Consider the following 27,845-nt stretch of genomic DNA (forward strand, 5'->3'; position numbering starts at 1 on the left):
ATTTTGTAGCTGGCCTCCTGGTGGCGAGAGCTGATGGAAGCAGTATGAGAAAGGCGAAAAATGCGCCTACGCTGTTCCTGAGAGAGGGAAAGGGATAAGTCAGATTCCCATTTCAACAAGAACGGCGGAACAAAGTCCTCCGGAGGTTCAACCAGGATCCGGTAAGTGAGCGAGAGGGAGTGGCGAAGGGGGCCAGCACCAACAAAAATCTTCTCCAAGGGGGTAGGTTCGACGCGGAACTCTGCAGGAGCAGGGAGAGAATGTAAAAAGTGACGAAGTTGCATCCCCCGCCAAGCGTCCAAAGGGGGCAGCTCAGGAGGGGCCTGGGAATTCAGAAGTGTAGTCCATCCCCCAGCGTCCTGGAAGTGACAGGCACGGAAAATCCCATGACGGCGCCAATTACGAAAAACTCGGTCAAACATTCCAGGTGGAAAGGCAGGATTGCCCAGCACTGGGAAAAGAGCGGAATCCTTAGGGAGGAGAGTGGAGCGAACAAGGCCCCTGGAGCAAATCCGAAGCGTGGGACCAAGGGTAGGGTGAGAAAAGAGAGATGACAATGAGGAGGAGTCCAACCATGGGGCAACCTGCAAAGGGATCGGAGAGAATGCCTGTTCGATGTAGACCCAAGGTTTAGAAACAGCATGCCTACACCAGTCCACGACACGAGTCAGGTGGGTAGCCAAGTAATAGGACTTCAGGTCCGGAAGCGATAAACCACCGCAACTCTTGGGACGAAAGAGAAAAGCCTTGCTCACTCGGGCTGGTCAGCCCGACCAGATGAACTTCAGTTGGACGGAAGTGAGGGATCTAAGAAAAGACAGAGGGATGTGAATGGGAAGCGCCTGCATCAAGTAGAGAAGACGAGGGAGAATGTTCATTTTAAAAATCGCGCATCTCCCGAACCAAGTAAAGGCTCCAGCGGACCATCGAGTACAATCAGCCCTGATAGACGCCAGAAGTGGGGGGAAGTTGCAACGAAAGAGATCTTTCGGGTCCGGAGTAAGATAAACCCCCAAATATTTGAGAGAAGTGGGGGCCCATTGAAAAGGGAAAGATTGACTCAAGGAGGTGGCCGCCGAGGAGGAAAGGGTCACATTAAGGGCTTCTGATTTCGAAAAGTTGATTTTAAAATTCGAAAGGGTCGAGTAAACCTGAAAGGCAGCTGGACAACCACTTTAAAGGATTTATCCATCTTTCTAATATTGATGGTCTGTCCTTAGGATAGGCCATCAATATTACATCTGCGATGATACAACAGCCAGGACCTCTGCAGATCAGCTTTTCCAGAACACTTCAGCTACGGGTAATGCTAACATTTCTAGAAGCCATGCTGTTCACTTGCCATACAGGCTGTAGCAGTAGGGATATGTACTGCACATGGTATAGTGCGTGAGTAGCATGGCTCCCAACATGTTATTACCTTTAACCGCCCTGTCTCGGTACCGCTGATCTGCAGGGTCCTGGCGGTGGGCCCCTAGAAACAATTCCACTGGTGGGCCCTAGACATCCCAGTCCGACCCTGTCAATAACCCTCCATCAATGTATCATATCATACAAATACATTTTAATGAAATAAAAAATAAGCAAATTTGGGTACAAAAGAGATCCATACAAAATTGTGCACATCATCAATACTTCTAATCTTATATTCCGCGCTGAGAATACATTATATACAAGCTTATTAACCTATTCATCACTTCAATGGCATCCTCCAAACTCTGGAGAAGACTTTGTCCCGGCCCCTTACTCTTTCCCCTTATTTTCCTTCCCTAATGTCAGAGGTATTTAGACACGCAATCCATTTCATGGCGTCAGTCCATACCACGCAGGTGACACGAAAAAGTAACTTCTTTCCCCGCTTTCCTAATCCCTCTTTCCTTTATGACATTCTCAGATCCCTCTCTTGTACCCCCCTCCAATAAGATAAACTTTTAAAGAAATTTCCTGTGTCACTTACTGTATTTCAGATGGCTATTACTTTTATTAGTAAATACGTAACATTTGGGAACCAAAGGAAGAAATATGAAAACCATGTCTTGTTCTGTTGAGCTCGCTCTGGCGCGCTACCAATGGCTTGCAGTTTCAGCGGAGCATGCCCTTCTTCCAAATGTGAAGTCATTCTTCATTCCAGCTCAATGCTCTTTTAGTAAAAATGGCTTTCGAGTATTGGAGTGTTAATAAACGTTGTGTTAAACTACTTTACAGGAGCCCGGGCGATCCAAGGGAGAGCTAAACAATGCACAAAAGGCAACACATACACAAATAAAAAGTTAATAGAATGGAGAGCGTTGGCAGGACTTTAGTTGGGCCACGTTTTATTATTAAGTAAAATAGCTGTTATAGTGAGCACCATGTCAAATAAACCAAATGTACCCAAACGCCAGAACCACAAAAATACTGAAGAAACGCAACTCACCTATAATTGTAAGCACCTGGGATGGTTACGTGTCGGCCGAGTGACGTTACGGACATCCATTGAAGGGGCGTTACATAGACATGGGGCTCATTGATCATGTGGCTCCTATCTCCATAATGGGTTGTCCTACCCTCTGCCTTGTCCTGCCTAGTGCCATGGCAAAGTTTTTGGAATTCCGAAACAAATAGAGTTGTGAATTCACAGAGGTCACCAGAAAGGACAGGGGTTGGTAGACCAACGTTCTGGAGATAGGTCCAGTTCCCAGGGGTGGACTCTACATCTACCAGACATTAGTGCCATTTTCAGTGGAGTTTCCATGGATGTCCAAAAGGGAAACAAAAATATAACAATCCGTTGCCTCCTTTGTATGGTATGATCCTTCTGGTCTCAAAAGTATCTTGAAAATGATCTGATTATTGGGTATCCTGTTTCTTTGATCACTTTTAATAAGTAGAGGAGCCTCGTAACCAGGGATGTAACTTGAGGGTGCAGTCGAACTGGGGCCCAGGAGCCTTAGGGGGCCCATAAGCACTAGAATCAGTATTGAGATTGCATCTTCCATCTGGCCCATAAGCCAAGGAAACCCACAGATTACCCGAACCACACTAAGGGGGATTAAGCTCCTTAGCCCCGTAACCATTAGAGATGAGCGAACATTAAAATGTCCGAGGTTTAAAAATCCGATTCGATCAGCCGCACACTGTTCGACTGTTCGAACGTATTTCGAACCCCATTATAGTCTATGGGGGGAAATGCTCGTTTCAGGGGTACGCAAAATGCGATAAAATCATACTTACCAAGTCCACGAGTGACGGTCGGGCTGGATTCTGCTTGAAGTCTTCTCCCGGCGCAGGGTCTCTGCGTCTTCTTCCGGGTGGAATTCACCTTGCCTAGGCATCGGGCCTAGGCAGAGCCGACTGCGCATGTGCGGGCATGCACGCGAATGCGCGGTCGGCTCTGCCCAGGCCCGACACCTGAGCAGAGCTGACTGTGTATGCGCGTGCATGCCCGCGCATGCGCAGTCGGCTCTGCCTAGGCCGGATGCCTAGGCAGAGTGAATTCCACCCGGAAGAAGATGCAGGGACGCAGCGCGGAGAAGACTTCGAAAAGGTAAGAGAAGAACCAGCGTTGATTGGCAGAATGTATAGCATTCTGCCAATCAAAGCTGGTTCTGCATCGAACCTTAAACTTCGAACAGCTAGTAGTGTTCGATCGAGTACGAGTATTTTGAATACCATAGTATTCGATCGAACACCTACTCGATCGAACACTATTTGCTCATCTCTAGTAACCATCAATATCAAGGATTCTGCAGGATGAGTTAGGGGGCCCCGGACAAGAGATTGCAGCAGGGCCCACAAGACTTTAGTTACACCACTGCTTACAACAAGTGCTAAGTTCCTCTACACTACAGCGCCACCACAGGAAAAATGAAGTATGACATGGCGTCCACTGAGATCAAAAGACAACCTGGGACCCTCATCGATTATTTCAGATTGTACTTATAGCATACGTGAAAAGTGGTTTTTCTAAACCAGACAACCCTATTTATGGTACATCTAACTAAAGGATAAACTTCCTTTTCTATGAATGATTGCAATCATAGATACAGATTTGCATAGATGTATATGTTTACAGAGCTCCTTTTCTATAAGGCGTCCAGGTCCAGCTCTTGGAATCAGTTAATATGGCTGGGGGATTATCTATTCTGCCATATATAATACTCTATACAATGTTTTTTATATTGATATTTGATTCGGGGCAGGTTACCTTCCTTCTAATGTATAGGAGGCACCTTGATAATCAGTAGGAGCCTGACCACTAGGGCCCTCACCAATCAGGAGAGCTTGGGTGCAGGACAGACGCACAGCTCCATTCATTTGAATAGGACCACCATCCAGGTGGAAATGAATGAAGTCAGGCGCAATGTCTGTTCTGCTACTCCATTCAAAACTCATGATCGATGGGTGTCCCAGTGCTTGGTATCCATTGGATCCTTTTGGCAGTCTTAAAATAAAACATTATAAATTTAAAGGGAGTCTACTACCTTGTTCCAGAGAACCAAGGTACATCTTCCATGGCGCAACCTTAGACTTCTCAAGTCAGAAGTGCAGAGGGTCAGGTGTCTTCTGCAGCTTCAGATGCCGAATGATAGTTACTGGTGATGTATGTTAGGATCACATCCTTCATCTTGTATTTTGTCAGCCATCTTGTAATCTTTTATATATAAACTTTATAAGCATGTCTGTTTAGAGTCTAAGAGACCCCTTTAGGGGATAAGGCGTGTGGCATGTTAATGGATGGGTTATAACTCCTTATCTGTTTGTGGTAAGGGTCTCAACTTTGAAGGTGTGTGTGGAAACAGGTTCTATAGACTATTGATCGTTAGCCCCAGACTGGAGTGATCTGACCAGCCTGTGATTATTATCTCTCTTGCCATGATACATGCAGAAAGTCCATCCCAGTTTGGATAGCAATAATGAGATGGATATTACAGTAGGCCTTATCCAATAGTCATGTGCCACAGCTTATGTTATAACCAATCATGTCATTAGAATAGTCCAACCTGCTCTTGTCTGTATTGTATAAAAACTACCTCTCTGTAACAATAAATCAGAACTCACTTAATACACTACGCTGTGTGTGTGTGTGACTTCTCCAGGCCTGATATCTAAGTACAGACAACATAACTCAGGGGTCTTATGCCTCTAACATGTATCACGAGTGACTTCACACCCTGTGACCACTAAGACCAGTTGTCTGCAGTAGCCACCTCAATGGCCCAAGCAATCGATGGAATAGTAGACACGTAGCCAAAACTCAGGGTTAGGTAAGTTTTTTGGGTTCTTTTTTTTTACCTCACCTCAGCCCCTAGTTAGTTTAAATGCTACAATCCCCATTAATAGTGACATTCAAAAGGTTAAAGTGCAGAGGTCAGAGGTTCTCGGATCTCCGCCATCAGAGCAGGACTATTGTAGCCTCTGTCCCTTGCTGTACCCCAAGTGTCAAACATACTCATCATGGAGTTAAAAAGCTTATAAAATGAGTTTAGAAGTTTTTTTTTAATATTATGTTAATCGATTCTTACCCTTCATTCCACCAGTCCAAAGAAAACAAGCCAAGTCAGTCCTTGAATCTGCTCTGCTTCAGGATCATAGAATCTAATAATGTCTTTAAGGTTCATTAGCATAGAGATCCTTGGCAGAGAGAAACCACCGTGTCTCGTTCCAGTGACTTGACAAGAAGTTGCAAAGGTTCCTTAATCTTCGATATGAATAGTAAAACTTGTGAAATAAAAAAAGATGTATAAATATAGGTTAAAACAACATATAACATTGCATCTCTAACAGATGGAAATCTCACTGGTGCCAAAGAGAACCGGTCAACTTTCCACAGCTGCACATAGCCGCCTCATTCACGGGTACTGGCACCGTTCCCAGCATAAGTTGTCTCTTACTTTTAATCCTTCAGCAAACTAAAGCTGCCATGTGAAGACAGTCTATATCTTTATTTAGATGGCCCTTCGATTTGTTGGTTGCCTTGGTTAAAGCTTACAAGACGGTCTCTCTTACACTATTAGGTCAAGGTCCTATTTGCTAACCTCAAAATTACAAATTGCTTCGAATTGGATGACATTGCGTGGTTTGTCTCTGCTTTTTTTTTTGGAGTTATCTTCTCCTTTTCATGAATTTCTATGTCGAAGAACCGTAGGCTATCCTGACCCAAAGGATACTAAAAGGAGTCGAGGAGTAGTCTTGATATTTTTATAACATATCGAACCCACAGTACAACTTGTCCTTGTATTTGTAGGGGTATTTCCATCTTAGCAAGTTATCCCGTATCCATGCATCCAACCCCTTAGACGCCCACCAATTGGGTGAAAGGGCAAATTTGTCCCCCATTCTGAATAGAGAGGTGATTATTTTAAGGGTGAAGATAAATTGAACGACAATGCTTCGACCCCAGACTGACCACTCAGACCACAACTGATATGCAATAGAGATGAGCGAACGGTAAAATGTTCGAGGTTCGATATTCGTTTCGAGTAGCCCCTCAATATTCGACTACTCGAATCGAATATCGAACCCTATTATAGTCTATGGGGGGAAAATGCTCGTTTCAGGGGTAGGCAACGTTCGATCAAATTACACTTACCAAGTCCACGAGTAAGGGTCGGGCTGGATCCTCCGAGAAGTCTTCTCCGTGCAGCGTCCCCGCAGCATCTTCCGGCTCTGAATTCACTCTGCCAGGCATCGCGTCTACATCGCACTACAAGCGGGCATGCGCAGTCGGCTCTGCCCAGACGCGATGCCTGGCAGAGTGAATTCAGAGCCGGAAGACGCCGTGGGGAAGCTGCATGGAGAAGACTTCTAAAGGTAGGAGAAGAACCAGCGTTGATTGGCCGACTGTATAGCATTCGGCCAATCAATGCTGGTTCTGCATTGAACTTTTCCATTCGAATAGTGAGTGGTACTCGATCGAGTACGAGTATTTCGAATACCGTAGTATTCAATCGAATACTGCTCGCTCATCTCTAATATGTAATTTATCCACTTTCCCATGGGTAAGGGATATCTTGTTAAAATAGGAATACCCCTTTATATGCAATAGCGCTCCTTCAGGAAGACACCATCACTGAAGCACATCATATACCATGAAACTTCTCTAACACCATTCAAAACTGCGGGGAAAATGGTCTTTTAGTGGGATGGTCTTCTCAAAGAATAGATACAATGTACAAAGTACTGTGCATAGGGGAAATGAAAACAAGTCTCAGAAAAATGGTGGAGATAGACAATGGCCTCCTGATAGAAGTGGTCATTTGGAGAGGTTTCATGAAAAGATCTAACCGGGACCATACGACTGTACATGTCAAGGAGGTCCAAAAACATAAAGTAGATTTATCCAGACATGGGTGACCATGTCCCACAATACATCAGTTATCAGGAAAGTGGTGAGGGCTACATAAAAGAGAAAAAAGTTGCAAAATTTTGTGCAAAAATTTTGCAAATTTTCATGCCTTGCATATGTGGAAACTGGAAATCAACGCGGAATAAATCAACACAGTTGAGTTGCTTAGAAAATATGTTTTTTGTACTTTATAGTAGTTTTTCTTTTTTCTGAAGGAAGTTTAATTTCATGGGAACTACTCCTAGATATCCCAAGTCCCTACCTATCAAAATTGTAACCTTCCCAAAGTGGTATCATATCACATATTTGGCTCTACGCCAATGGCTCATATACAGAACCATAATACTCGGTCACATTTACAATTTAAGCTACAATAATCCAAAAATAAACCCAGTTTCCACCAATGCTGCCCAGGACCTCAGTGCCCAATGATGTCCAGGCCCCAGAGTATTGCTTAAAAAACGCCAATGGAATTTATCTATTTCTTTTTATAGTTCATTAAAAAGGGTGCAAAGGGATGTCTTCAAAAACAGATAAGCAGACACAGAACGGCTGCGAAACAGATGCAAAAGTCATAAGCCTGAAGAAGGGCGATAATTCTGAGGCCCAGGGGAGATGAGTGAATATAACAAAAAGTCTTACTCACCTCTTCTGGATTCCATTGTGGCATCCAGTGGCCCCTCGGCATGCTTTTTGGGCCTCTTCCAGCCCCCTGAATGACATCAGTGGCTACCGGGGTTACATGGGGCACCCCAGTGTCATGACATTAAGATAAAAATAATAAACAGTCGCCTTCCCTCACCAATCCTGGGCTCTTTTGCCATGTTCTTTCCTAGGTCTCTTCCTGTCACTTTCGATTTGGACAAAGCAAGTAAGGTTCAAAATTTGTGAAACAATGTAGTAGTGTTCAATGTGTTGGACTCTGGTTTAAAGGGGTTGTTCCGGATTATAAAAACAAGGTAGAGTTCTTTCACCTCCGGTGGTCACATGGCCATGCAGCAGTTGAGTCTCATTCATTTTAACGGGACTGTGCTGTAACATTGTCATGTGATCAACTGATGTGAGGAAGAGGAAAACAGCCATGCTTTCAAAGCCTGCACAACCCCTTTAAGGCTCATACACATCCACTTAAAAAAAAAAAATCTTATTTTTTTTTTCTGATACAATTATGTGTCATGTAGGCACGTAGGGCAAAGAATATTATTTTCTCATTATTGCCCTGATCCATTACTTGCTAATTATTAAGAAGTCATTAGCTAATTACTTGGAATTATTTGTGTATACAAGACCTTGAGGATACTTTTGAAGAGTGAAATTAAAAATAACTTTAACAATGTAACAAAGCCAAACAAAGCCCTGGGATCCCCATTTTTGAGATAGTAGAAGTCCCAGACAATGTCAGACTGTGCTTTGTGCCCACCAGATAAAAAAATGATTCTGTTGGCCCACCCTTCCACAATCCATAGGAAATAGACCATAGTACCATTCAAATGTTGTCTGTCTTCTGCTGGACCATTATTGTGTTAGAATTTGGGCCCACCGGAGGATCTCCTAGTGCTCTGGTGGGCCAGTCCGACACCGGTCCCAGAGACAGAACCCACAGAGATCAATGTGAAGCAGTAATGTGCATGCCCGAACACCACTCCATTTATTTTTATGTGAGACCCCTTTAATTGGCTCGGTATGTATTTGTATGCACTTAGCGCCCCCTGCAGGTAGCGGCAACCAGCCAGAACTTTATTAATGAGGCTCTATGGGAGTTCTATGTATGAAAAGGGAGCTCTGATTTGCGTAAAGATATAGTATCAAATTAGAATTTTGCACCCATAAATAATAATAATAATAATAATAATAATAATGATAATAATATCTATTTATATATTATATTATTTTATACAATAAAACAGTTTCCGCTAGTCTTATGGTAAATTTGCTTCTATTTCATGTCCATATCCATGATACTGTTGATCTGTTTTTTGTATTATAAGGAAATAAAAGTTGAATAAAATCTGTGATTCTTGTAGTCAAAACAATAGGATGGAAACACTCAGGTTTGTTATCATTTGTAAGGAATCGAGTGTCGCCAGAGCTAAATAAACACGTGAAATGAAATGGACTGGCAGATGGAAATAAAAAGACCAGATAACCCAACACCAAAACATCCTGTGTAACCTACACCAAGCAAACATCTTGGGTGCATCACATTTCTTGACTAAGCTCCTCCAAGCTGTTATTTGCATTCCAAATAACCTTAAGGCTACTTTCAATTATATCAACATTTTAAGTGGCTCAGGAGATGAGGGAGCTGGCAGCAGGCGTGCAAACAACCTTAAGACCGGAGAACTCCAAGAAAATGTAACCTGAGAGGAGGTTCAGGGAAGACACCATTCAAGATAACAAGGTCAACCCAAGGTTAAGAGAGTAATCATGCTGGGGATTAAGGAGCTTAGAGCACAGTGTTTCCAGGAATGTATCCAACTGTAATGCAAGGATAAAATATCGAGAACCTTGGAGCGGGGTTATCAAGGGGAATTGCAATAAATATATTAGAATAACATTTTAAACCAGTGTCAGAAGACTTGAGCGTGGACATACGGTAGCAGCTGACCCATCTTCTAGTGGAAGGACGAAGGCTCAGCCAACGTTTCCTCCAGTATCTTCTCCTAAGTGCCGCAAGCTCTAGGTATTGGACTTGGACGTCACTGGTTTTGTCCAAAGGCAGTTTCTTGTATTGTATTTCTGATCCATTCACTTGGATGCTGGACAAGTGGACCCTGTTTCAAGAAGAAGCCTTGTTTTTTCATTTCTTGTGTACCGTGTAAGTGAATATGGCCGATCTCTAACACGGTTGCATTGGTTGGACAAATGCAATGGTGAAGGAGTACACCAGTGAGAGCGGCTGTCTATTTTACTGATCTTAAGGTATACTTGAAGTTACCATTCTCCTCTTCCCATCCAAAAGTATATATAGAAGCCTTTCTGTCTAATGGTGGCCAGACAATCCAACATGTCCATTTCTTCATCGACACAACACCTGCAGAGTCGTCACAAAGCCATATTCATGTGAAGTTTTAGTGGTTCAGTCAAAATCGACAGATTCAGCCAATGATCATCTCATGAATATGTTCATCTAAAGCTATAAATATGAATGTAGCCACTCGGGTCAAAAGGGCCTAGGTGTTTGGATTCGGCCTCCACACCCTTCCCATGACTCTTGGCCTACATACTTGCTTGGTAACAAAGTAATTCCCCTAATCAGGTAAATCCAGCCTAGGTTTTCACCATTTAGTTGCAAAGAAGATGGAACAACCAGGGCCAAGGTACCTCTCCCTACTGACCCTATCTTCTGCCCCCGTGGAGTCTCATCTTCCTCTTAGTTGGTGGATGCTATATGGGGAGGTGGGGTGGGTGGTTTGGGGTATATCAGTCCGTGGGGTCTCATCTTCATCTTGTTTGGTGACAGCTGGACACGTATTGGGCAGCGATCTCCACAGTGGCCTCTTCTTCTCCCAGTAGGATGTAGAGTTTCCTCTTCACATCTGTACCTCATAGGCGAATGCAACGTTCCACCTGCAACGGACACACAACCATATACACTTTACATTACCAAAGGTTATACAATGTATCTGAATCACGCACAAATCTAGCATATCCCTACGCAGGAGTTACTCACCCATCTTGGGCAGAGACACTGTATATGGCCGTCTACGGCCAACTTTCACCTCCTTGCGTGTGTATCAATGATTATTGCAAATTTCATTTTTTTATTATTTCGAACCAAAAAATAGAGATTTATCCCCAAAAATGTACTTTGCGTTAGAACTCTGGCTAGAATCTGCTTTGAAGTGATACGAGTTCAATGGTAAGAGAACTTTCATTTCCACACAGAAAGTAGGTCATATTGTTTTTGCTGGAGAGAACAGAGTGCAATAAAACTTACCAGATGGAATAGCATACGGCTTGTCAGCTTCCTGTGGAACCAGCCTTTGCATCAGTCAGTTCTATGCATCAGCTCCTTGCAGAATGTAAGGCTCGGGTTACGCGAAATGTCACATATTCAGCTGAATTTACTAGAATTTAAAGTCAAGTTTTTGGGTCTAGAGCTGTGCGGTCAGAGTTGCGGCTTCAACTTCGTTTGTTCCAGTGCCATTACTGGAATCACGACTGTCATTAGCGATTGTTAACAGTCACTTAAGCGAAGATTGGCCCAGTTTTAGAGTACGGTGGAAAAAAAAAGTCAGAAAACAAAAAGATGGTTACTAATATTTCATATTTTATTCAATCATTTCATCATCTAGTACCTTAAATGTCAGGTCTTTGAGCTAATACAGGTGATAATGTGGCACGAAAGCGCTCATCTCAGACATCGTATCCCAACGTTTTGTAGAGATCATCTGTAATCTGCGCTGATTGAGTGTGAAAGGCCACTGAGTTTGCAATAGCTTTTACATTGACTATAAGAAGCTTTATGATCTGTATTATAAGACAAAAATGACTCTTACTCCCATTATCAGGCTCTTTTCCTTCTTCCCCCTCACTACTAAACTGAAATTCACTCTGAAATCTCTGCTGAATCTGTCATGGTAGCCCAAGATGGACAGAAGGTCACAGAGGAGTCATATTACAGCTCACAATAGAACTCTATAGAGAGGGGAAGGGGAGGAGCTAGCAGGAGCTGAGTGAGTGAGGAGAGACTTTCAGCTTGATAGGAGTTTCTATCTATCTATCTATCTATCTATCTATCTATCTATCTATCTATCTGTCTATCCCATATCTATCTATCTATCTATCTATCTATCTATCTATCCCATATCTATCTATCTATCTATCTATCTATCTATCTATCTATCTATCCCATGTGCTTTATTCAGCGCTTCTCTATAATGCCCTATATGAGACTGTTGATGTTCCCGAGTGAGTGTAAGGGAGATAGGAAGCAGAATCTCCTGTTTTGTCTATGGGATACATCATAGGGTAGTGGTTCCCAAATCTGAAGTTAGGAGACATTTTTTGTCTGGGGTGAAGTGAGGGAGTACGGAGGAAGTCCTATGATTGGCAACGTTTACGGGCAGTTGCTTTTCTTGGTTGGAACAGACCTTGATGCTCACTGGCATAGGCAGCTGGTATGACAGAACATAAGCCCATTAGCTTATACTGGCAAGAGGGCGGGCGCTGTGGATTATGCCATGCATTGCTGAGGCCATTGATGATCCATCAGTGACCATATTGGGACTTCAGCACTGCACACATCAGAGAGTGGCTTGTGGGCCCCCAGATGTCTTTACATCCCTAGGAGGGTCTCAACACAAACTTTGCTAAACAGTGTCATGACTATAAATTATATTACTAAATTATGCAAAATTAGTTAAAAATGTAGGTATTCTTTAAGGTATGTGTCTACCTAAAAAGGTTTTGTTCGAAAAATTGGGGATTTGTCTTGTTCGAACTAAAGAGTCCACCATGACTTGCATTGTAGTAAATTATTATACTCAGGGGCTTCTTCAGACCTTATACTATAATAGTTGGAGGCCCAGGGGAGGTGAAAAGAGATAAGAAAAAAATCATACTCACCTTCCCTCACCTTTATTGGGCCTCCTTGTGGCGTCCAGTGCTCTCCTGGTGACATCATGCGCCCAGGCCAGTGATTGGGCGACATAGGCACACTGTCAGGACTTCATGGACTCGGCATGCCCATGTCACCACTGAGGTCACCTCTCCGGACCTCCACCTTGCATACTCTGTGGTCTGAAGAGACCCTACAGTATAATCATTTTATTTCTGATTCTATCCAAACGTGTTCAACCCAAAGCCACTCAAAGCCATAAGGAAACCTTGAGAGATTCTCCACTAGGCACCTATAGAGAACTCAGTGCACGTTGTCACCATTGGAGTCGTTCTATAGAACTCTTATAACCATTAGTAATCTTGTTGCTGATGTAATGCTACGTCTTGGGACAACATGGCGCACGCTACATCTGGTCCTAGATTAAAGGTTAATGCGTTCAATGACGCCTGACGTGCTTCCTTGTTTAATCTTATCGACACCGTGAATCTGTCACATTCAGGCTGAATGTTTGAGCGCAGTGTTACTGTAGGAAAGTAAAATATACAGAGCGGAGCGCTCCTAGCTACTGGTCTCTACCCAAACACCGGACTGAGAACACATGTGCTGTAAAACTTCCCGGCCCGGCCCCAGGTTGCTGAGTAAAGGTTTGCTAGAAGCCGATATTTACTCTCAAAATATACTCAGGTTGACAAGGTAACATTTGAGGCCGGGCTAAACATCATCCCGTAAATCACCCCAAAATATCGCCCAGCAGTATACAGTACAGACTCCTCTTCATAGAGTTCTTAAAGTTGTTACTTGTACTTAGTGAGGACATTGTAGCACCCACAGATGTTGGACACCCTACTTTTTCCTACTTCTGAATTGATACTACTTCCATATAAAGCATTATAGATTACAGATTGGTTTTGCAAAAATTCACAAAGTTTGCTGGGCCCAAACTGGAAGTGCCGTTATACCCTCGGGGGTCTCTTTACACCCCATAGTATAATAAGTAGAGATCCAAAGGAGGTGACAAAAATAATAAACAATCCAATTCGCCTTTCCTCGAATCGTCAGTGCTTCCTCGCATCATCCAGAACCTGCTGTACAATTGGTTACAGTACATGGGCAAAGCTATAGGGGGTGCAGAGGTAACTATTGGTACTGGGCCCCGGATTCTCAGGGGGCCCAAAGACTTTCCTATACCTTAAGCCAGACCTGGGCAAGGTCCGGCCCGCGGGCCACATCCGGCCCTCTGACTGATTCAGTCCGGCCCGCACAGCTCTGACTGGGGAGGCGTGTCTAGGGGGCGTGTCTAGGGGGCGTGTCTTAGTGCCGGCCGAAGATGGAGATGTGGAGCGTGTCATAAAGTACTGAGAGATGTAAGGTGAGCTGCAGGGGGGAGAGAGAGAGTGTATGTGTGTGTGTCTATATGTGTCTGTATGTGTGCCTGTCTATATGTGTCTATATGTGTGCCTGCCTATATGTGTCTATATGTGTGTCTGTCTATATGTGTCTATATGTGTGCCTGTCTATATGTATCTGTATGTGTGCCTGTCTATATGTGTGTGTATATATGTGTGTCTGTCTATATGTGTGTCTGTCTATATGTGTCTATATGTGTGTCTGTCTATATGTGTCTATATGTGTGCCTGTCTATATGTGTGTGTATATATGTGTGTCTGTCTATATGTGTGTCTGTCTATATGTGTCTATATGTGTGTCTGTCTATATGTGTCTATATGTGTGTCTGTCTATATGTGTCTATATGTGTGTCTGTCTATATGTGTCTATATGTGTGTCTGTCTATATGTGTCTATATGTGTGTCTGTCTATATGTGTCTATATGTGTGCCTGTCTATATGTGTCTATATGTGTGTCTGTCTATATGTGTCTGTATGTGTGCCTGTCTATATGTGTCTGTATGTGTGCCTGTCTATATGTGTGTCTGTCTATATGTGTCTATATGTGTGTCTGTCTATATGTGTCTATATGTGTGTCTGTCTATATGTGTCTATATGTGTGTCTGTCTATATGTGTCTATATGTGTGCGTGTGTGCGTGTGTGCGTGCGTGCGTGCGTGCGTGCGTGTGTGTGTGTGTGTGTGTGTCTCAGTAACCTAGGGGCAGAGATGGAAGGGGAATGTTATACTAGGGCAGAGATGGCAGATGGAGGGGGGGACATGAAACTGGGGGAGAGATGGAGGGAGGACATGAAATGGGGAAAATAAAGGGGGATATGAAACTGAGGGAGAAATGGAGGGGGGGACATGAAACCGTGGAGGAAGCTGTAGGGGGACCTGTCTGCCTCTAGTTGCCCCCACTTTAATGTCACCCTCCAGCTACCCCTACGTTTTTATGTCTGCTTCCAGCTTCCTGATTTTAATGTCCCCCTCTAGTTGCCCCCAGTTTCATGTCCCGCTCCAGCTGTCAATTTATTGCTGCCCTCCAACTACCCCCACTGTTTAATGTCCCCCTCCAGCTGCTCCAGTTTCATGTCCCCTCTAGTTTCCACCAGTTTATACTGGGGCACCAGGAGAGGGACTTAATACTGTGGGGCAGTTGGAAGGGAACATTACAATGTGGGGGCATATAATGTACGGGTGACTGTAGGAGGATTATACTTTGTGGGGGCACATGGAAAGATGATTGGGAATGGGCGGAGTCAATGTAGAAGTGGGTGGAGCTAAATTTGTCGTGGCACGGCCCTCTAGCATAGTTTCAATTTCTTATACGGCCCCATGGGAAAATTAATTGCCCACCCCTGCCTTAAGCTGACACCAGTATTATAGATAGTATATGGTAAGTGAGGGCCCCGGGAAATATCCTGCATTTAGAGTTGTGTCTGTGATCGGTTATTGCGTCTATTGCACTGATCTGATGTACTAATGTCAGTGCGGATAAAAGGTGCAGAAATTAGAAAGTGTGAAAATGGTGGAAACCTCTGAAATCTCTGCCACTTGGATGTTACTTCTGCTCGTACTGCCGGAGTCTGGCGGGGTATAAAAGCATGTCGTATACACGCACTGGATTGTAATAGTGAAGATAATTTGCTGCAGTAGTTGTGTAGACAAGCCAGGAGATTTATACAAGTAAAACTGTAAAATCCAGAGGAAAATGGGAAGACGGCAAAAAACCATTTGGCTTTCATATGGTGTCAGGTTCTGTTTTATTTCATCTAGAGGATGCCAAAAATTCCATATTATCTATCTATCTATCTATCTATCTATCTATCTATCTATCTATCTATCTATCTCCTATCTATCTATCTATCTATCTATCTCCTATCTATCTATCTATCTATCTATCTATCTATCTATCTATCTCCTATCTATCTATCTATCTATCTATCTATCTATCTCCTATCTATCTATCTATCTATCTATCTATCTATCTATCTATCTCCTATCTATCTATCTATCTATCTATCTATCTATCTATCTATCTATCTCCTATCTATCTAGTAGAAAAAAATGCAGAAGCAGCACAGCATACAAACCGGGTGCAAAGCCAAACTAGAAGGTGGCTAATCTTCAAATTTATATAAGAAATAGAAAAAATGGCAGCACTCCAATATTTAGAAAAAGTGTGGGTTTATTCCAAGCAGCAATATCTATCTATCTATCTATCTATCTATCTATCTATCTATCTATCTATCTCCTATCTATCTATCTATCTATCTATCTATCTATCTATCTATCTTGAGGTAGATGACGCCATCATCCACCTTATTCATAGAGCTCTCTCTCACCTAGAGAAACCTGCGAACACTGTGAGAATAATGTTCTTTGACTTCTCCAGTGCGTTCAACACCATTCAGCCAGGGCTATTGAGGGAGAAACTGAACCTTGGCGGTGTGGACCATCACCTGTCCAACTGGATCCTAGACTACCTGACAAACCGCCCTCAGTATGTGGGAGCCCAGGACTGTGTGTCTGACACTGTGATCTGTAGTACGGGGGCACCACAAGGGACTGACTTTAGGCACAACTCATCCAGCTGTTACTTACAGAAGTCCTCCGATGACTCTGCTATAGTAGGCTTTATCACTGATGGCGATGATAGGGAATACAGAGACCTAAACCAGGACTCTTTGGACTGTGCCAGGATTAATGCTGGGAAGACCAAGGAGATGGTGGTGGACTTTACTAAATGGAGAGGTGCTCCGACCCCGGTGGAGATCCAAGGAACATGTATTGAGCTAGTCAGGACCTATAAGTATCTGGGTGTGCTCCTCAATAATAACCTAGACTGGGCTGATTACCTGGAGGCGCTGCACAGAAAGGGCCACAGCAGACTCTACCTGCTCAGGAGGCTGAGGGCCTTCGGAGTCCAGGGGTCATTTCTTAGGGCCTTCTTCAACTCTGTGGTTGCCTCAGCCATCTTTTTCGGTGTGGCCTGCTGGGGAAGCAGTATATCAACCAGGGACACAAATAGACTGGACAGGCTGATCAGAAGGGCCGGCTCTGTCCTGGGGAGCCCCTTGGACCCAGTACAGGTGGTGGGTGACAGAAGGATACTGTCTGTGGTGACCTCCATGCGGGAGAACAAATCCCACCCCATGTATGAGGCCTTGATGGGACTTGACAGCACTGTAAGTGACCGTCTGCTTCACCCCAAGTGTGAGAAGGAGCTATCGCAAGTCTTTCCTTCCAACCGCGACCAGGCTGTATAATCTACATCAGACCAAGCGAAGACACTCCGCACAGAGAACTAATGATTATGACTATGAAGTCTTCCTTCTTTCTCTTCTGTTCCTTAGCTGCTATGGACTCCTAGTATATCTTCTCTTCTCAGCATATGTGTGTCTACATCTGTAATATATTACTGTGTATTATCCTGTATCTGTATTACTAGGCTGCTGCAACATGCTGAAATTTCCCCACTGTGGGACTATTAAAGGATTATCTTATCTTATCTTATTTTATGTTATCTATCTATCTACTCATTTTGATCAATTTTTTTTTTTAAATGAAAGATAGTACTATGATAGTTTCATATTGGACTAGATGGACATACAGTATATCTTACATACTTTGACCTACTACAAATTTCCTGTAGTACTTGGTACCTCTGCTGGTATGTACTTTAATGCCAAAGCTATTGGTGCCATTAATTTCGGCACTGATATCCCTCCACTGTCAGAAGGGCCGGCCTTACGGCTCAGCATCATTACTAGGTTGTCAGGAACTGCCCCTATGACTGCACTCTTCCATAGCCTTGTACTGTCAGGGGACGGCGTTCCTCCCAGTCCAGCAATAACACTAAGCTGTAAGGCCCACCCTACTGACAGTGGAGGAATATCAGTGCCGAAAATAATGCTACCGATAGCTCTGGCACAGATGCACATTCTGGCAAATCTGTCAGCTTTCTAGTGGTATATAATGCTGTCCATCTTTAAGAATCTTTAAGAATCTTTGTGCTGCCCCTCAATTCTCTATACAGTAAGACAAGACACACGGACATGTAAATCACTGATCCTCATGTAATCCTTGATCCTTAATAATTTTAATAGGGGAACGAAAACAGTTTTTTTTATGAGACGGCAGCACCAAAAAAAAAAATTCTAACTTTCTTACTCAAAAACATTCATGTAGAGTAATTCTGTTCCTGATCTTACAGGGGTCTCCAGCCCATAAGACGGCGGGATATCCCAGACTGAAAGACAAGACTAAAGGAAGATTCTTGACAACAGAGTGCTAAATATTTCGCATCCATGGTTAACAACAAAGAAGCAGGATGATCCGGGGTGACGGTCCGGGACACATGAGTACATGTCTATAGATCTGGAGCAAACAGACAAAATGTTTCTTCTCTGGAGAAGTGAAGCCGGTTGTAAGGAGAAGACGAGGCCTTGACACCCGTCAAAACAAACCAGGAAAATGCCCGTAGTGTCTGACTTGTTGCTATAGCAGGGAAACCCATCTGTTCTAGGAGAACATCAAACAGGTAGAAGATGGCGGAGGATCTACTCACAAGAGATACAATGTAACAGGCTTCAAAAATACACAACGTGACAAACCGAAATACTAGTACAAATGATACATTATATCACATGTGTTCTTTGTTTTATCCTAGCCTATTAACCCTTAAAATAAGCAAAGTAGAAAATCGTAATTATTAAAAAAGAGAAATTCTGTTCAGATTTGCATCTCTCTAGGAGAAAAACTACAAATGTGTCTATGGTTACCTCAGCTTTATTATAGGTAAGGACTCTGGTTACTCATAAAACCAACTTAATACAATGTCAGGACATGCCAAGGAATAAGGATGAGTCAACTGGTTAGTAACAAGGAAGGGGTGTTATGAATTTTACAATTCTATGATCTATCTATCTAGTCCATATCTATCTATCTATCTATCTATCTATCTATCTATCTATCTATCTATCTATCTAGTATCGATCTAGAAATCTATCTAATATCTATCTTTCTTTCATATGGTGTCAGATTCAGTTTATTTAATGTAAAGGATGCAAAAAATTCATATTCCCATCCATCTATCTGTCAATCAAACTGATATTTTTTTCCATCTATGTATTCTATCTAACTGCCGTTTATCACTCTACAGTGTTGGCCAAAAGTATTGGCACCCTTGCAATTCTGTCAGATAATACTCGTGTTCTTCCAGAAAATGATTGCAATCACAAATTCTTTGGTATTATCTTCCTTTAATTTGTCTTCAATGGAAAACCAAAAAGAATTGTCAAAAAGCCAAATTGGATATAATTCCACACCAAACATAAAAAAGGGGGTGGACAAAAGTATTGGCACTGTTTTAAAAATCGTGTGATGTTTCTGTAATTTGTGTAATTAACAGCACCTTTTACTTACCTGAGGCACCTAACAGGTGGTGGCAATAGCTAAATCACACTTGCAGCCAGTTGAAATGGATTAAAGTTGACTCCACCTCTGTCCTGTGTCCTTGTGTGCACCACATTGAGCATGGAGAAAAGAAAGAAGACCAAAGAACTGTCTGAGGACTTGAGAAGCAAAATTGTGAGGAAGCATGAGAAATCTCAAGGCTACAAGTCCATCTCCAAAGACCTGAATGTTCCTGTGTCATCAAGAAGTGTAAAGCCCATGGCACTGTGGCTAACCTCCCTAGATGTGGACGGAAAAGAAAAATTGATGAGAGATTTCAACACAAGATTGTGCGGATGGTAGATAAAGAACCTCAACTAACATCCAAACAAGTCCAAGCTGCCCTGCAGTCCAAGGGTACAACAGTGTCACCCCGTACTATCCGTCAGCGTCTGAATGAGAAGGGACTGTATGGTAGGAGACCCAGGAAGACCCCACTTCTTACCCAGAGACATAAAAAAGCCAGGCTGGAGTTTGCCAAAACTTACCTGAGAAAGCCAAAAACGTTCTGGAAGAATGTTCTCTGGTCAGATGAGACAAAAGTAGGAAAAGGCATCAACATAGAGTTTACAGGGAAAAAAGAGGCCTTCAAAGAAAAGAACACGGTCCCTACAGTCAGACATGGCGGAGGGTCCCTGATGTTTTGGGGTTGCTTTGCTGCCTCTGGCACTGGACTGCTTGACCGTGTGCATGGCATTATGAAGTCTGAAGACGACCAACACATTGTGCAGCATAATGTAGGGCCCAGTGTGAGAAAGCTGGGTCTCCATCAGAGGTCAGGGGTCTTCCAGCAGGACAATGACCCAAAACACACTTCAGGTCAGCACTAGAAAATGGTGGTGAGAGAAAGCCCTGGAGACTTGTAAAGTGGCAGCAATGAGTCCAGCCCTGAATCCCATAGAACACCTGTGGGGGAGGGGGAGAGATCTCTTGGTGGCAGTTTGGAGAAGGCCCCCCTCACATCTCAGGGGGGACCTGGAGCAGTTTGCCAAAGAAGAATGGTCTAAAATTCCAGCAGAGCCTTGTAAGAAACTCATTGCTGGTTAGCGGAAGCGGTTGTGCGCAGTTATTGTGTCTAAAGGTTGTGCTACCAAATATTAGGCTGAGGGCGCCAATACTTCTGTCCGGCCCATTTTTGGAGTTTTGTGTAAAATGATCAATGATTTGACTTTTTTTTCATTCTCTTTTGTGTTTTTTCATTGCAAGCAAAATAAATGAAGATATTACCAAAGAGTTTGTGCTTGTAATCATTTTCTGGAAGATACTGAGTATTATCTGACAGAATTGCAGGGGGGCCAATACTTTTGACCAACACTGTATGTATCTGTCTATCTATGCTTGTATCCATTGTTCTACTATCTATCTATTTATCATCTATCTGTCTTTTGTATGCTGCCAGGTTCTGTTTTATTTCAACTAGTGGATGCCAGTAATCCTATCTATCTATCTATCTATCTATCTATCTATCTATCTATCTATCTATCTATCTCCTATCTATCTATCTATCTATCTATCTATCTATCTATCTCCTATCTATCTATCTATCCGTGTTCATCTATAGTATATTAATAGAGAATCGCGTGTTTCCCAGTTTACACTGGTTACTAAGGTGATAAGTAAATATGTCGGGGGATTCTCTATAAGGGCTCCTTACAATGGCCGACTCTGTCTACACTGTTAGGATAGCGATGTTCGTGCTCTTCTGTCTGGAGCCGGCCGCACCATATGTCACCTTGGTTACTGCTGTTTCTAAAAGCAAACCCTAGATGCATGATTTCAGAAATACAAAGAGAGGTATATGCCGCTACAAGAATCTATATGTACACACATGGCGGCCGCTTCCTGGATTCCTGAAAAGTGCAGGTTGTGAAGAAACACTGTTACTACATGAAGAAGGAAGGCGAGAAAATGTTACTGTCAGAACGTGGGGAATATGACAGTATATCGCTGTATCCATCATTACATGATGTTATGGAAGGGAATACTGGTTATTATGAAGTATCAATTACTAATATTTATTCCAAATATGCGCCGGTAAGGATCTGGCGTCCTACATTGTCTTATAGATTGGCCATTTTCAGATGCGGGGACATATAGATCTGACGTATCTTTACACTGTACACTGTACAGTTATACCACCTTTGTAGTCGAGCCATAATTTTTCGACACTATTTTGGAGCCTTTAAGCCATGCCTTTAATTTTTTAGAGAATCCACACCCACATGTTAGCATGATGAAAAAATTTGGCCAAACTAGAAGCCGAAAGATGCTCCAAAGATGCTCCAAAGATGTGCTAAAGATGCGCCAAAGATGCTTCAAAGATGCTCCAAAGATGAGCCAAAGGAGCTCCAAAGATGTGCTAAAGATGCGCCAAAGATGTGCTAAAGAAGCGCCAAAGATGCTTCAAAGATGCTTCAAAGATGCGCCAAAGGTGCTCCAAAGATGTGCTAAAGATGCGCCAAAGATGCTTCAAAGATGCTCCAAATATGCACCAAAGATGCTCCAAAGATGTGCCAAAGATGCGCCAAAGATGTGCTAAAGATGCACCAAAGATGCTTCAAAGATGTTCCAAAGATGCACCAAAGATGCTCCAAAGATGCACCAAAGATGCTTCAAAGATGCTCCAAAGATGCGCCAAAGATGTGCTAAAGATGCACCAAAGATGCTTCAAAGATGCTCCAAAGATGCACCAAAGATGCTCCAAAGATGCACCAAAGAGGCTCCAAAGATGCACCAAAGAGGCTCCAAAGATGTGCTAAAGATGCACCAAAGATGCTTCAAAGATGTGCTAAAGAAGCTCCAAAGATGCTCCAAAGATGTGCCAAAGATGCACCAAAGATGCTTCAAAGATGCTCCAAAGATGCGCCAAAGGTGCTCCAAAGATGCGCCAAAGATGCTTCAAAGATGTTCCAAAGATGCGCCAAAGGTGCTCCAAAGATGTGCTAAAGATGCTCCAAAGATTCTGCAAATATGCACCATGTGTATGCCTGTTTCTATTTGTATCGGTAAACCAGGGGCCATGGTTAACAAACAGCACCCCATAGATATCACACCATGCTCTCCCCAAAGTTCTTCTACATTGACATCCTGAGCGCTGCTACATCTGCACGTTCTGAAGCATTATGATTCTCATGAAAACAATCTGACGTTGGTATGTTGTGCCATCATTATGTATCTTTGATGTGGTTCTCAATTATCTTAGGCTGTGTTTTTAAGTGGATGGGAGATAAAACACGGTTTGTGGTTCCATAAAGTCTTGAGAAACGCTTAAGCTAACAAGCCTGCCGCACTGTTTCCTTGCAAGCACCTTGGAGATATTTTAGAAGGATAATTATAATAATCCTGGGGAATAATGTGGTGGCTCCGGTTATAATCCAGAAGACTTAAAACAGGAATGAAACTTTGTAAAGCTCCGAGTGAAAGATTGAGCAAGAGGCGTAACAATAAGTACGAGGGGTACAAACTAAACCTGAACTATGGACTATGAACATCAACTGATCCTATTGACTGAGCTGGTGGGATCCAGAAATGGAGAGTTTACGTTATATTATTCTCTGTGATACTCTTGGACTTGTCATAGGAGCCTCGTCTGGGCCAGTCAAGTGAAGAATTTATTTTACAATCCATAACGATGGACATTTTTGACATGGAAACTATTTTTGTTCCATACATTAGTGGTCACCTTGAGTTTAAAAAGAAGGAAATCTCCATTCATTCCATCCTTCTCCTGTCTTCAGAGTTGTAGTGCAGAGCGCTAACCCTGGTCCACTAGAAGACATCACTCTTGTAGGAGTCGATGATTTCGCAGGTACTGGGCCCCAGGGTGGACCCTATAGGACCATCAGGAAAGTGCATAGAGACGGATTTAGACTTGGTTCAAGTTTCCAAAAATGGGGCAAGATGGAAGCAAGCCTAGACACAGTGGAATGAGTAGTGTTGGTGGGGCCAAGCCCAGTGGAAGGTCAAGAACAACTGTACAGAAGAAGTTAGCCATTTTGGGGGCTTATGAGTGTGGTTGGCGAAGGGAGCCACAGTTGCATGTTATACCCCTTTACCATCAATCTCTGTTTTTTCATTATCCTCCATGTGAGAGAAAGGGACAGGCCAAATGGCTGAAGACTGAGGACCTACTACTAGCTCTGCCCGGGATGCCGGGCAGAGTTAGGCAGACTCCCCCTATGGCTCACCATGCCGAAGAGGGCGCTATCATTCTGGACTCACATACAGGGCAGTAGCCCTGGCTCTTACCACCACCAAGCCTGGCTGAGCCACAGAGCCCCGAGAAAAACTGATACCCCCCAACTAAGCATCAGCCATCTGCCAAGCCAAAACCCCCAACATGCCCTGAACAAGGCTCAAATAAAAGGAGTCATTGAGAGAGACAATGAGTGGTACATTGAGGAATGGAGAAGAGCAATAAATAACTCCAAGAAACTCACTGTGTACCAGTCACTGCAAAGAGACTACACCATGGCCACCTACCTGGAGAGAATACGCCACCCCAAACACAGACAGACCCTGAGACGGTACAGACTGAGCGCCCACAACCTGGAGATAGAGACGGGGCGACACAGGCAGACGTACAAGCCACGGGAGAACAGACTGTGCCAGCACTGTGACCAGGGGGCCCTACTAGACAAAACTCAATTCCTGCTACACTGCACCAAATACTCAGCTGTGAGGGCCGTCTACTTTCAAAGACTCTCTGTCCACATCCCAGACTTCATATCTGCAGACGAGAAGAGGAAACTCTACATCCTACTGGGAGAAGAAGAGGCCACTGTGGAGATCGCTGCCCAATACGTGTCCAACTGTCACCAAACAAGAGGAATATGAGACCACACGGACTGTTATAACCCAAATCCCCCCCCCCCCATACTCTCCCCTTCGACTTCAACTCCTCCCCCCCACATTTTACTAGCTTTGGCAATGCCAAATATCAATTCGGACGTGCCAATAAAGCCTATTTGATTTGATTTGATTTCCTGAGTACCGTTCTTGTTTGCTAAACTGTTCAATTCTCTTAAAGACTTTAGTAAAATCCATTAAATCCAGAACCCAGCCATCATTTTTGTGTCTAACCGTATATGCTTTATAGACTTTTCTTTGTTCCCCTGATAACTGTGAGCAATTTTTTCTCCCTGGAGTTGACACTGATGCTGAGAATTGTGTGATTCTCTGTCCCTTCTGCAGTGTCTGCCATGGGTGCTCTGTGTTCTTTCTACACATACACACCTTTTGGGATTCACCCGCCCCAAGCCTTAAGACTGTCCTACATGCGTTTTCTCTCTTTCCACAGCTTGTATGATCTGCTCACCCTCATAACTTGGTTGCGGACCCCTATCCACCCTCGTTTCACAGCTTGTATGATCTGCTCACCCTCATAACTTGGTTGCGGACCCCTATCCACCCTCGTTTCACAGCTTGTATGATCTGCTCACCCTCATAATTTGGTTGCGGACCCCTATCCACCCTCGTTCCACAGCTTGTGTGATCTGCTCACCCTGATAACTTTGTTGTGAACCCCTATCCACCCTTGTTCCACAGCGTGTGTGATCTCTCCCTTATAACTTGGTTTCGGACCCCTTTCCACCCCCGTTTCACAGCTTGTATGATCTGCTCACCCTGATAACTTGGTTGCGGACCCCTATCCACCTTTGTTCCACAGCTTGTGTGATCTGCTCTCCCTGATAACTTGGTTGCAGACCCCTATCCACTCTTGTTCCACAGCTTGTGTGATCTGCTCTCCCTGATAACTTGGTTGCAAACCCCTATCCACCCTCGTTCCATAGCTTGTGTAATCTGCTCACCCTGATAACTTGGTTGTGGACCCCTATCCACCTTTGTTTCACAGCTTGTGTAATCTGCTCTCCCTGATATCTTGGTTGCAGACCCCTATCCACCCTCATTCCACAGCTTGTGTGATCTGCTCTCCCAGATAACTTGGTTGCGGACCCCTCTCCACCCTCTTATGTGCCTCTTATATCCTCTTCATGGCTGTGTCTAATACTGAAAAAAAAAGTAGAATAGGAGAGCAAAGTCTGGAGCAATGCTCTGTCCAAACTAAGTCAGATTCAACAAGGCAGCCTGCCAAATGAAGGGTTTATACAGATGTCACAGAGGTGCGACGGTGGGAAATGGTTCACGAGGATGATTAAGAAAGTTTCTTAATTTTTGCATTTAGGCAGGGAGACAATGCTAAAATTAATTCTGTGCCTCGGTGTCCATCATCCCCGTCATCCAAACACTTAATTTACCAATTTTCTACCAATAAGAATCAATAGATGTGCTACATTTTGCAAAAAAATATTTCTTCATTTCGATCACTTTGCTACTTTATGGGCTTGACTCTGGACACTGTAAGAGGACTCTTGGCTAATAATTCTGGCTGAACTCTCGGAGGAAAATCTGTTGTCATCTGTCAGATTGTCAATGACAGATCGCTATTGGCAATACTGTTTAGTAAAGAAAGAAATTGTGAAACAAATAGAAAATTTCCATACATGCAAAGTTTTACTCATTAATCATCTTCTATGAACCAGTGTTACCCAGATCTGACGAGTCGCACCTTCATTTAGATGGAAGGAACTGGTTCAAAAACAATATTTTACGCTTGATCTTTTCACCAGAACATAAACCTTAAGTGTTGTATGAGATTGCTTTTTTTTTTTCTAAAGGACAATATTTTTCAAAGTCATGATGACCTATCCTTAAAGAGGACCTTTCACCACCTCCAGCAATTCCAACCCTTTACATCCTTCAATAGGTGCAACACCACTGATTCCGGGGCAGTTGGAATTGTTACTCTCACCATTTCTGAGTAATAATTTCTGTTAGTTTCAGTAGAATTATAGTGTCTACTGTCAGGTGGGCAGTCCCTGTTTCTATAGTCCATCCAAGGACCAACCACTTGACAGCACAGAGTATAATTGTGCTGAAACTAATAACAATGATTGCTCAGGAACGGTGGGGGCCAAAGAAAAAACTCCAAATGCAAGACAAATCCACCTTTGCACCTGTTCTATATTATCTATGTCAGCGAGATACAGTGAAACATTGCCATATTCCATAGAACACACAAATTTATTATGCATTAAAGGTATTTTTTGACCCCCAGAAATTTTTTTATAGTGATGACCTATTCACAGTATGCTGTTAGATGTCTGGACCCCACAGAGATCAGTTGTTACAGCAACCTTCAGGTGCCAGAAACTACTAGTCGATGGAGTAACAGAAATGGTCCAACAGCTGCCTAGTGGTGGTTCTGAGGAATTGCAGCACTGCTATGATTACTTGTATAGGAGTGGTGCCGCACCCATTGCCCATCCACTATCAGCTTTCAACACCCAAAGGCTGCCAGAACATCTGATCTGTTTGGGGTTCAGTTGCCAGCCCTCACAGATAAAATACCAATGATCTACCTTGAGGATAGGACATCAGCATGAAAAATCAATTTGGGGCGGGATAGACCCTTTAAGTTAGTCAAGGCTCACCCAACACTCTAGGTATCTATCAATCTAGGGCAGTGATGGTGAACCTTTTAGAGACAGAGTGCCCAATCTGCAACTCAAAACACATTAAATTATCACAAAGTGCGAACACGGCAATTTAATGTTAATACCGTTAATTACGGACGATTACGGACCTGCAAAATATGGTCGTGTGAATATGGCTTTACAGAGCTATCAATTATGCAAACAGTTTTGTTCTGCAGTTGGTATAATTTTGAACAATTAATGTTCACTATTTACATCGCACAGATCTGTTTTATAGGTCCGTGCAATGTTATGACCAGTAATGATATCACATGTCTGCTATAAAATAGATATTGTCTGATATAAATAGTAAAGGGGTGCCCACTTAGTCCAATCTGCTCCACAGTGGCCCCCACACAGTATAATCTGCTCCACAGTGGCCCCCACACAGTATAATCTGCTCCACAGTGGCCTCCACACAGTATAATCTGCTGCACAGTGGCCCCCACACAGTATAATCTGCTCCACAGTGGCCCCCACACAGTATAATCTGCTCCACAGTGGCCCCCACACAGTATAATCTGCTCCACAGTGGCCTCCACACAGTATAATCTTCTGCACAGTGGCCCCCAC

The sequence above is a fragment of the Leptodactylus fuscus genome, chromosome 2 (assembly GCF_031893055.1).
Source record: "Leptodactylus fuscus isolate aLepFus1 chromosome 2, aLepFus1.hap2, whole genome shotgun sequence".
In the NCBI taxonomy this organism is placed as follows: Eukaryota; Metazoa; Chordata; class Amphibia; order Anura; family Leptodactylidae; genus Leptodactylus; species Leptodactylus fuscus.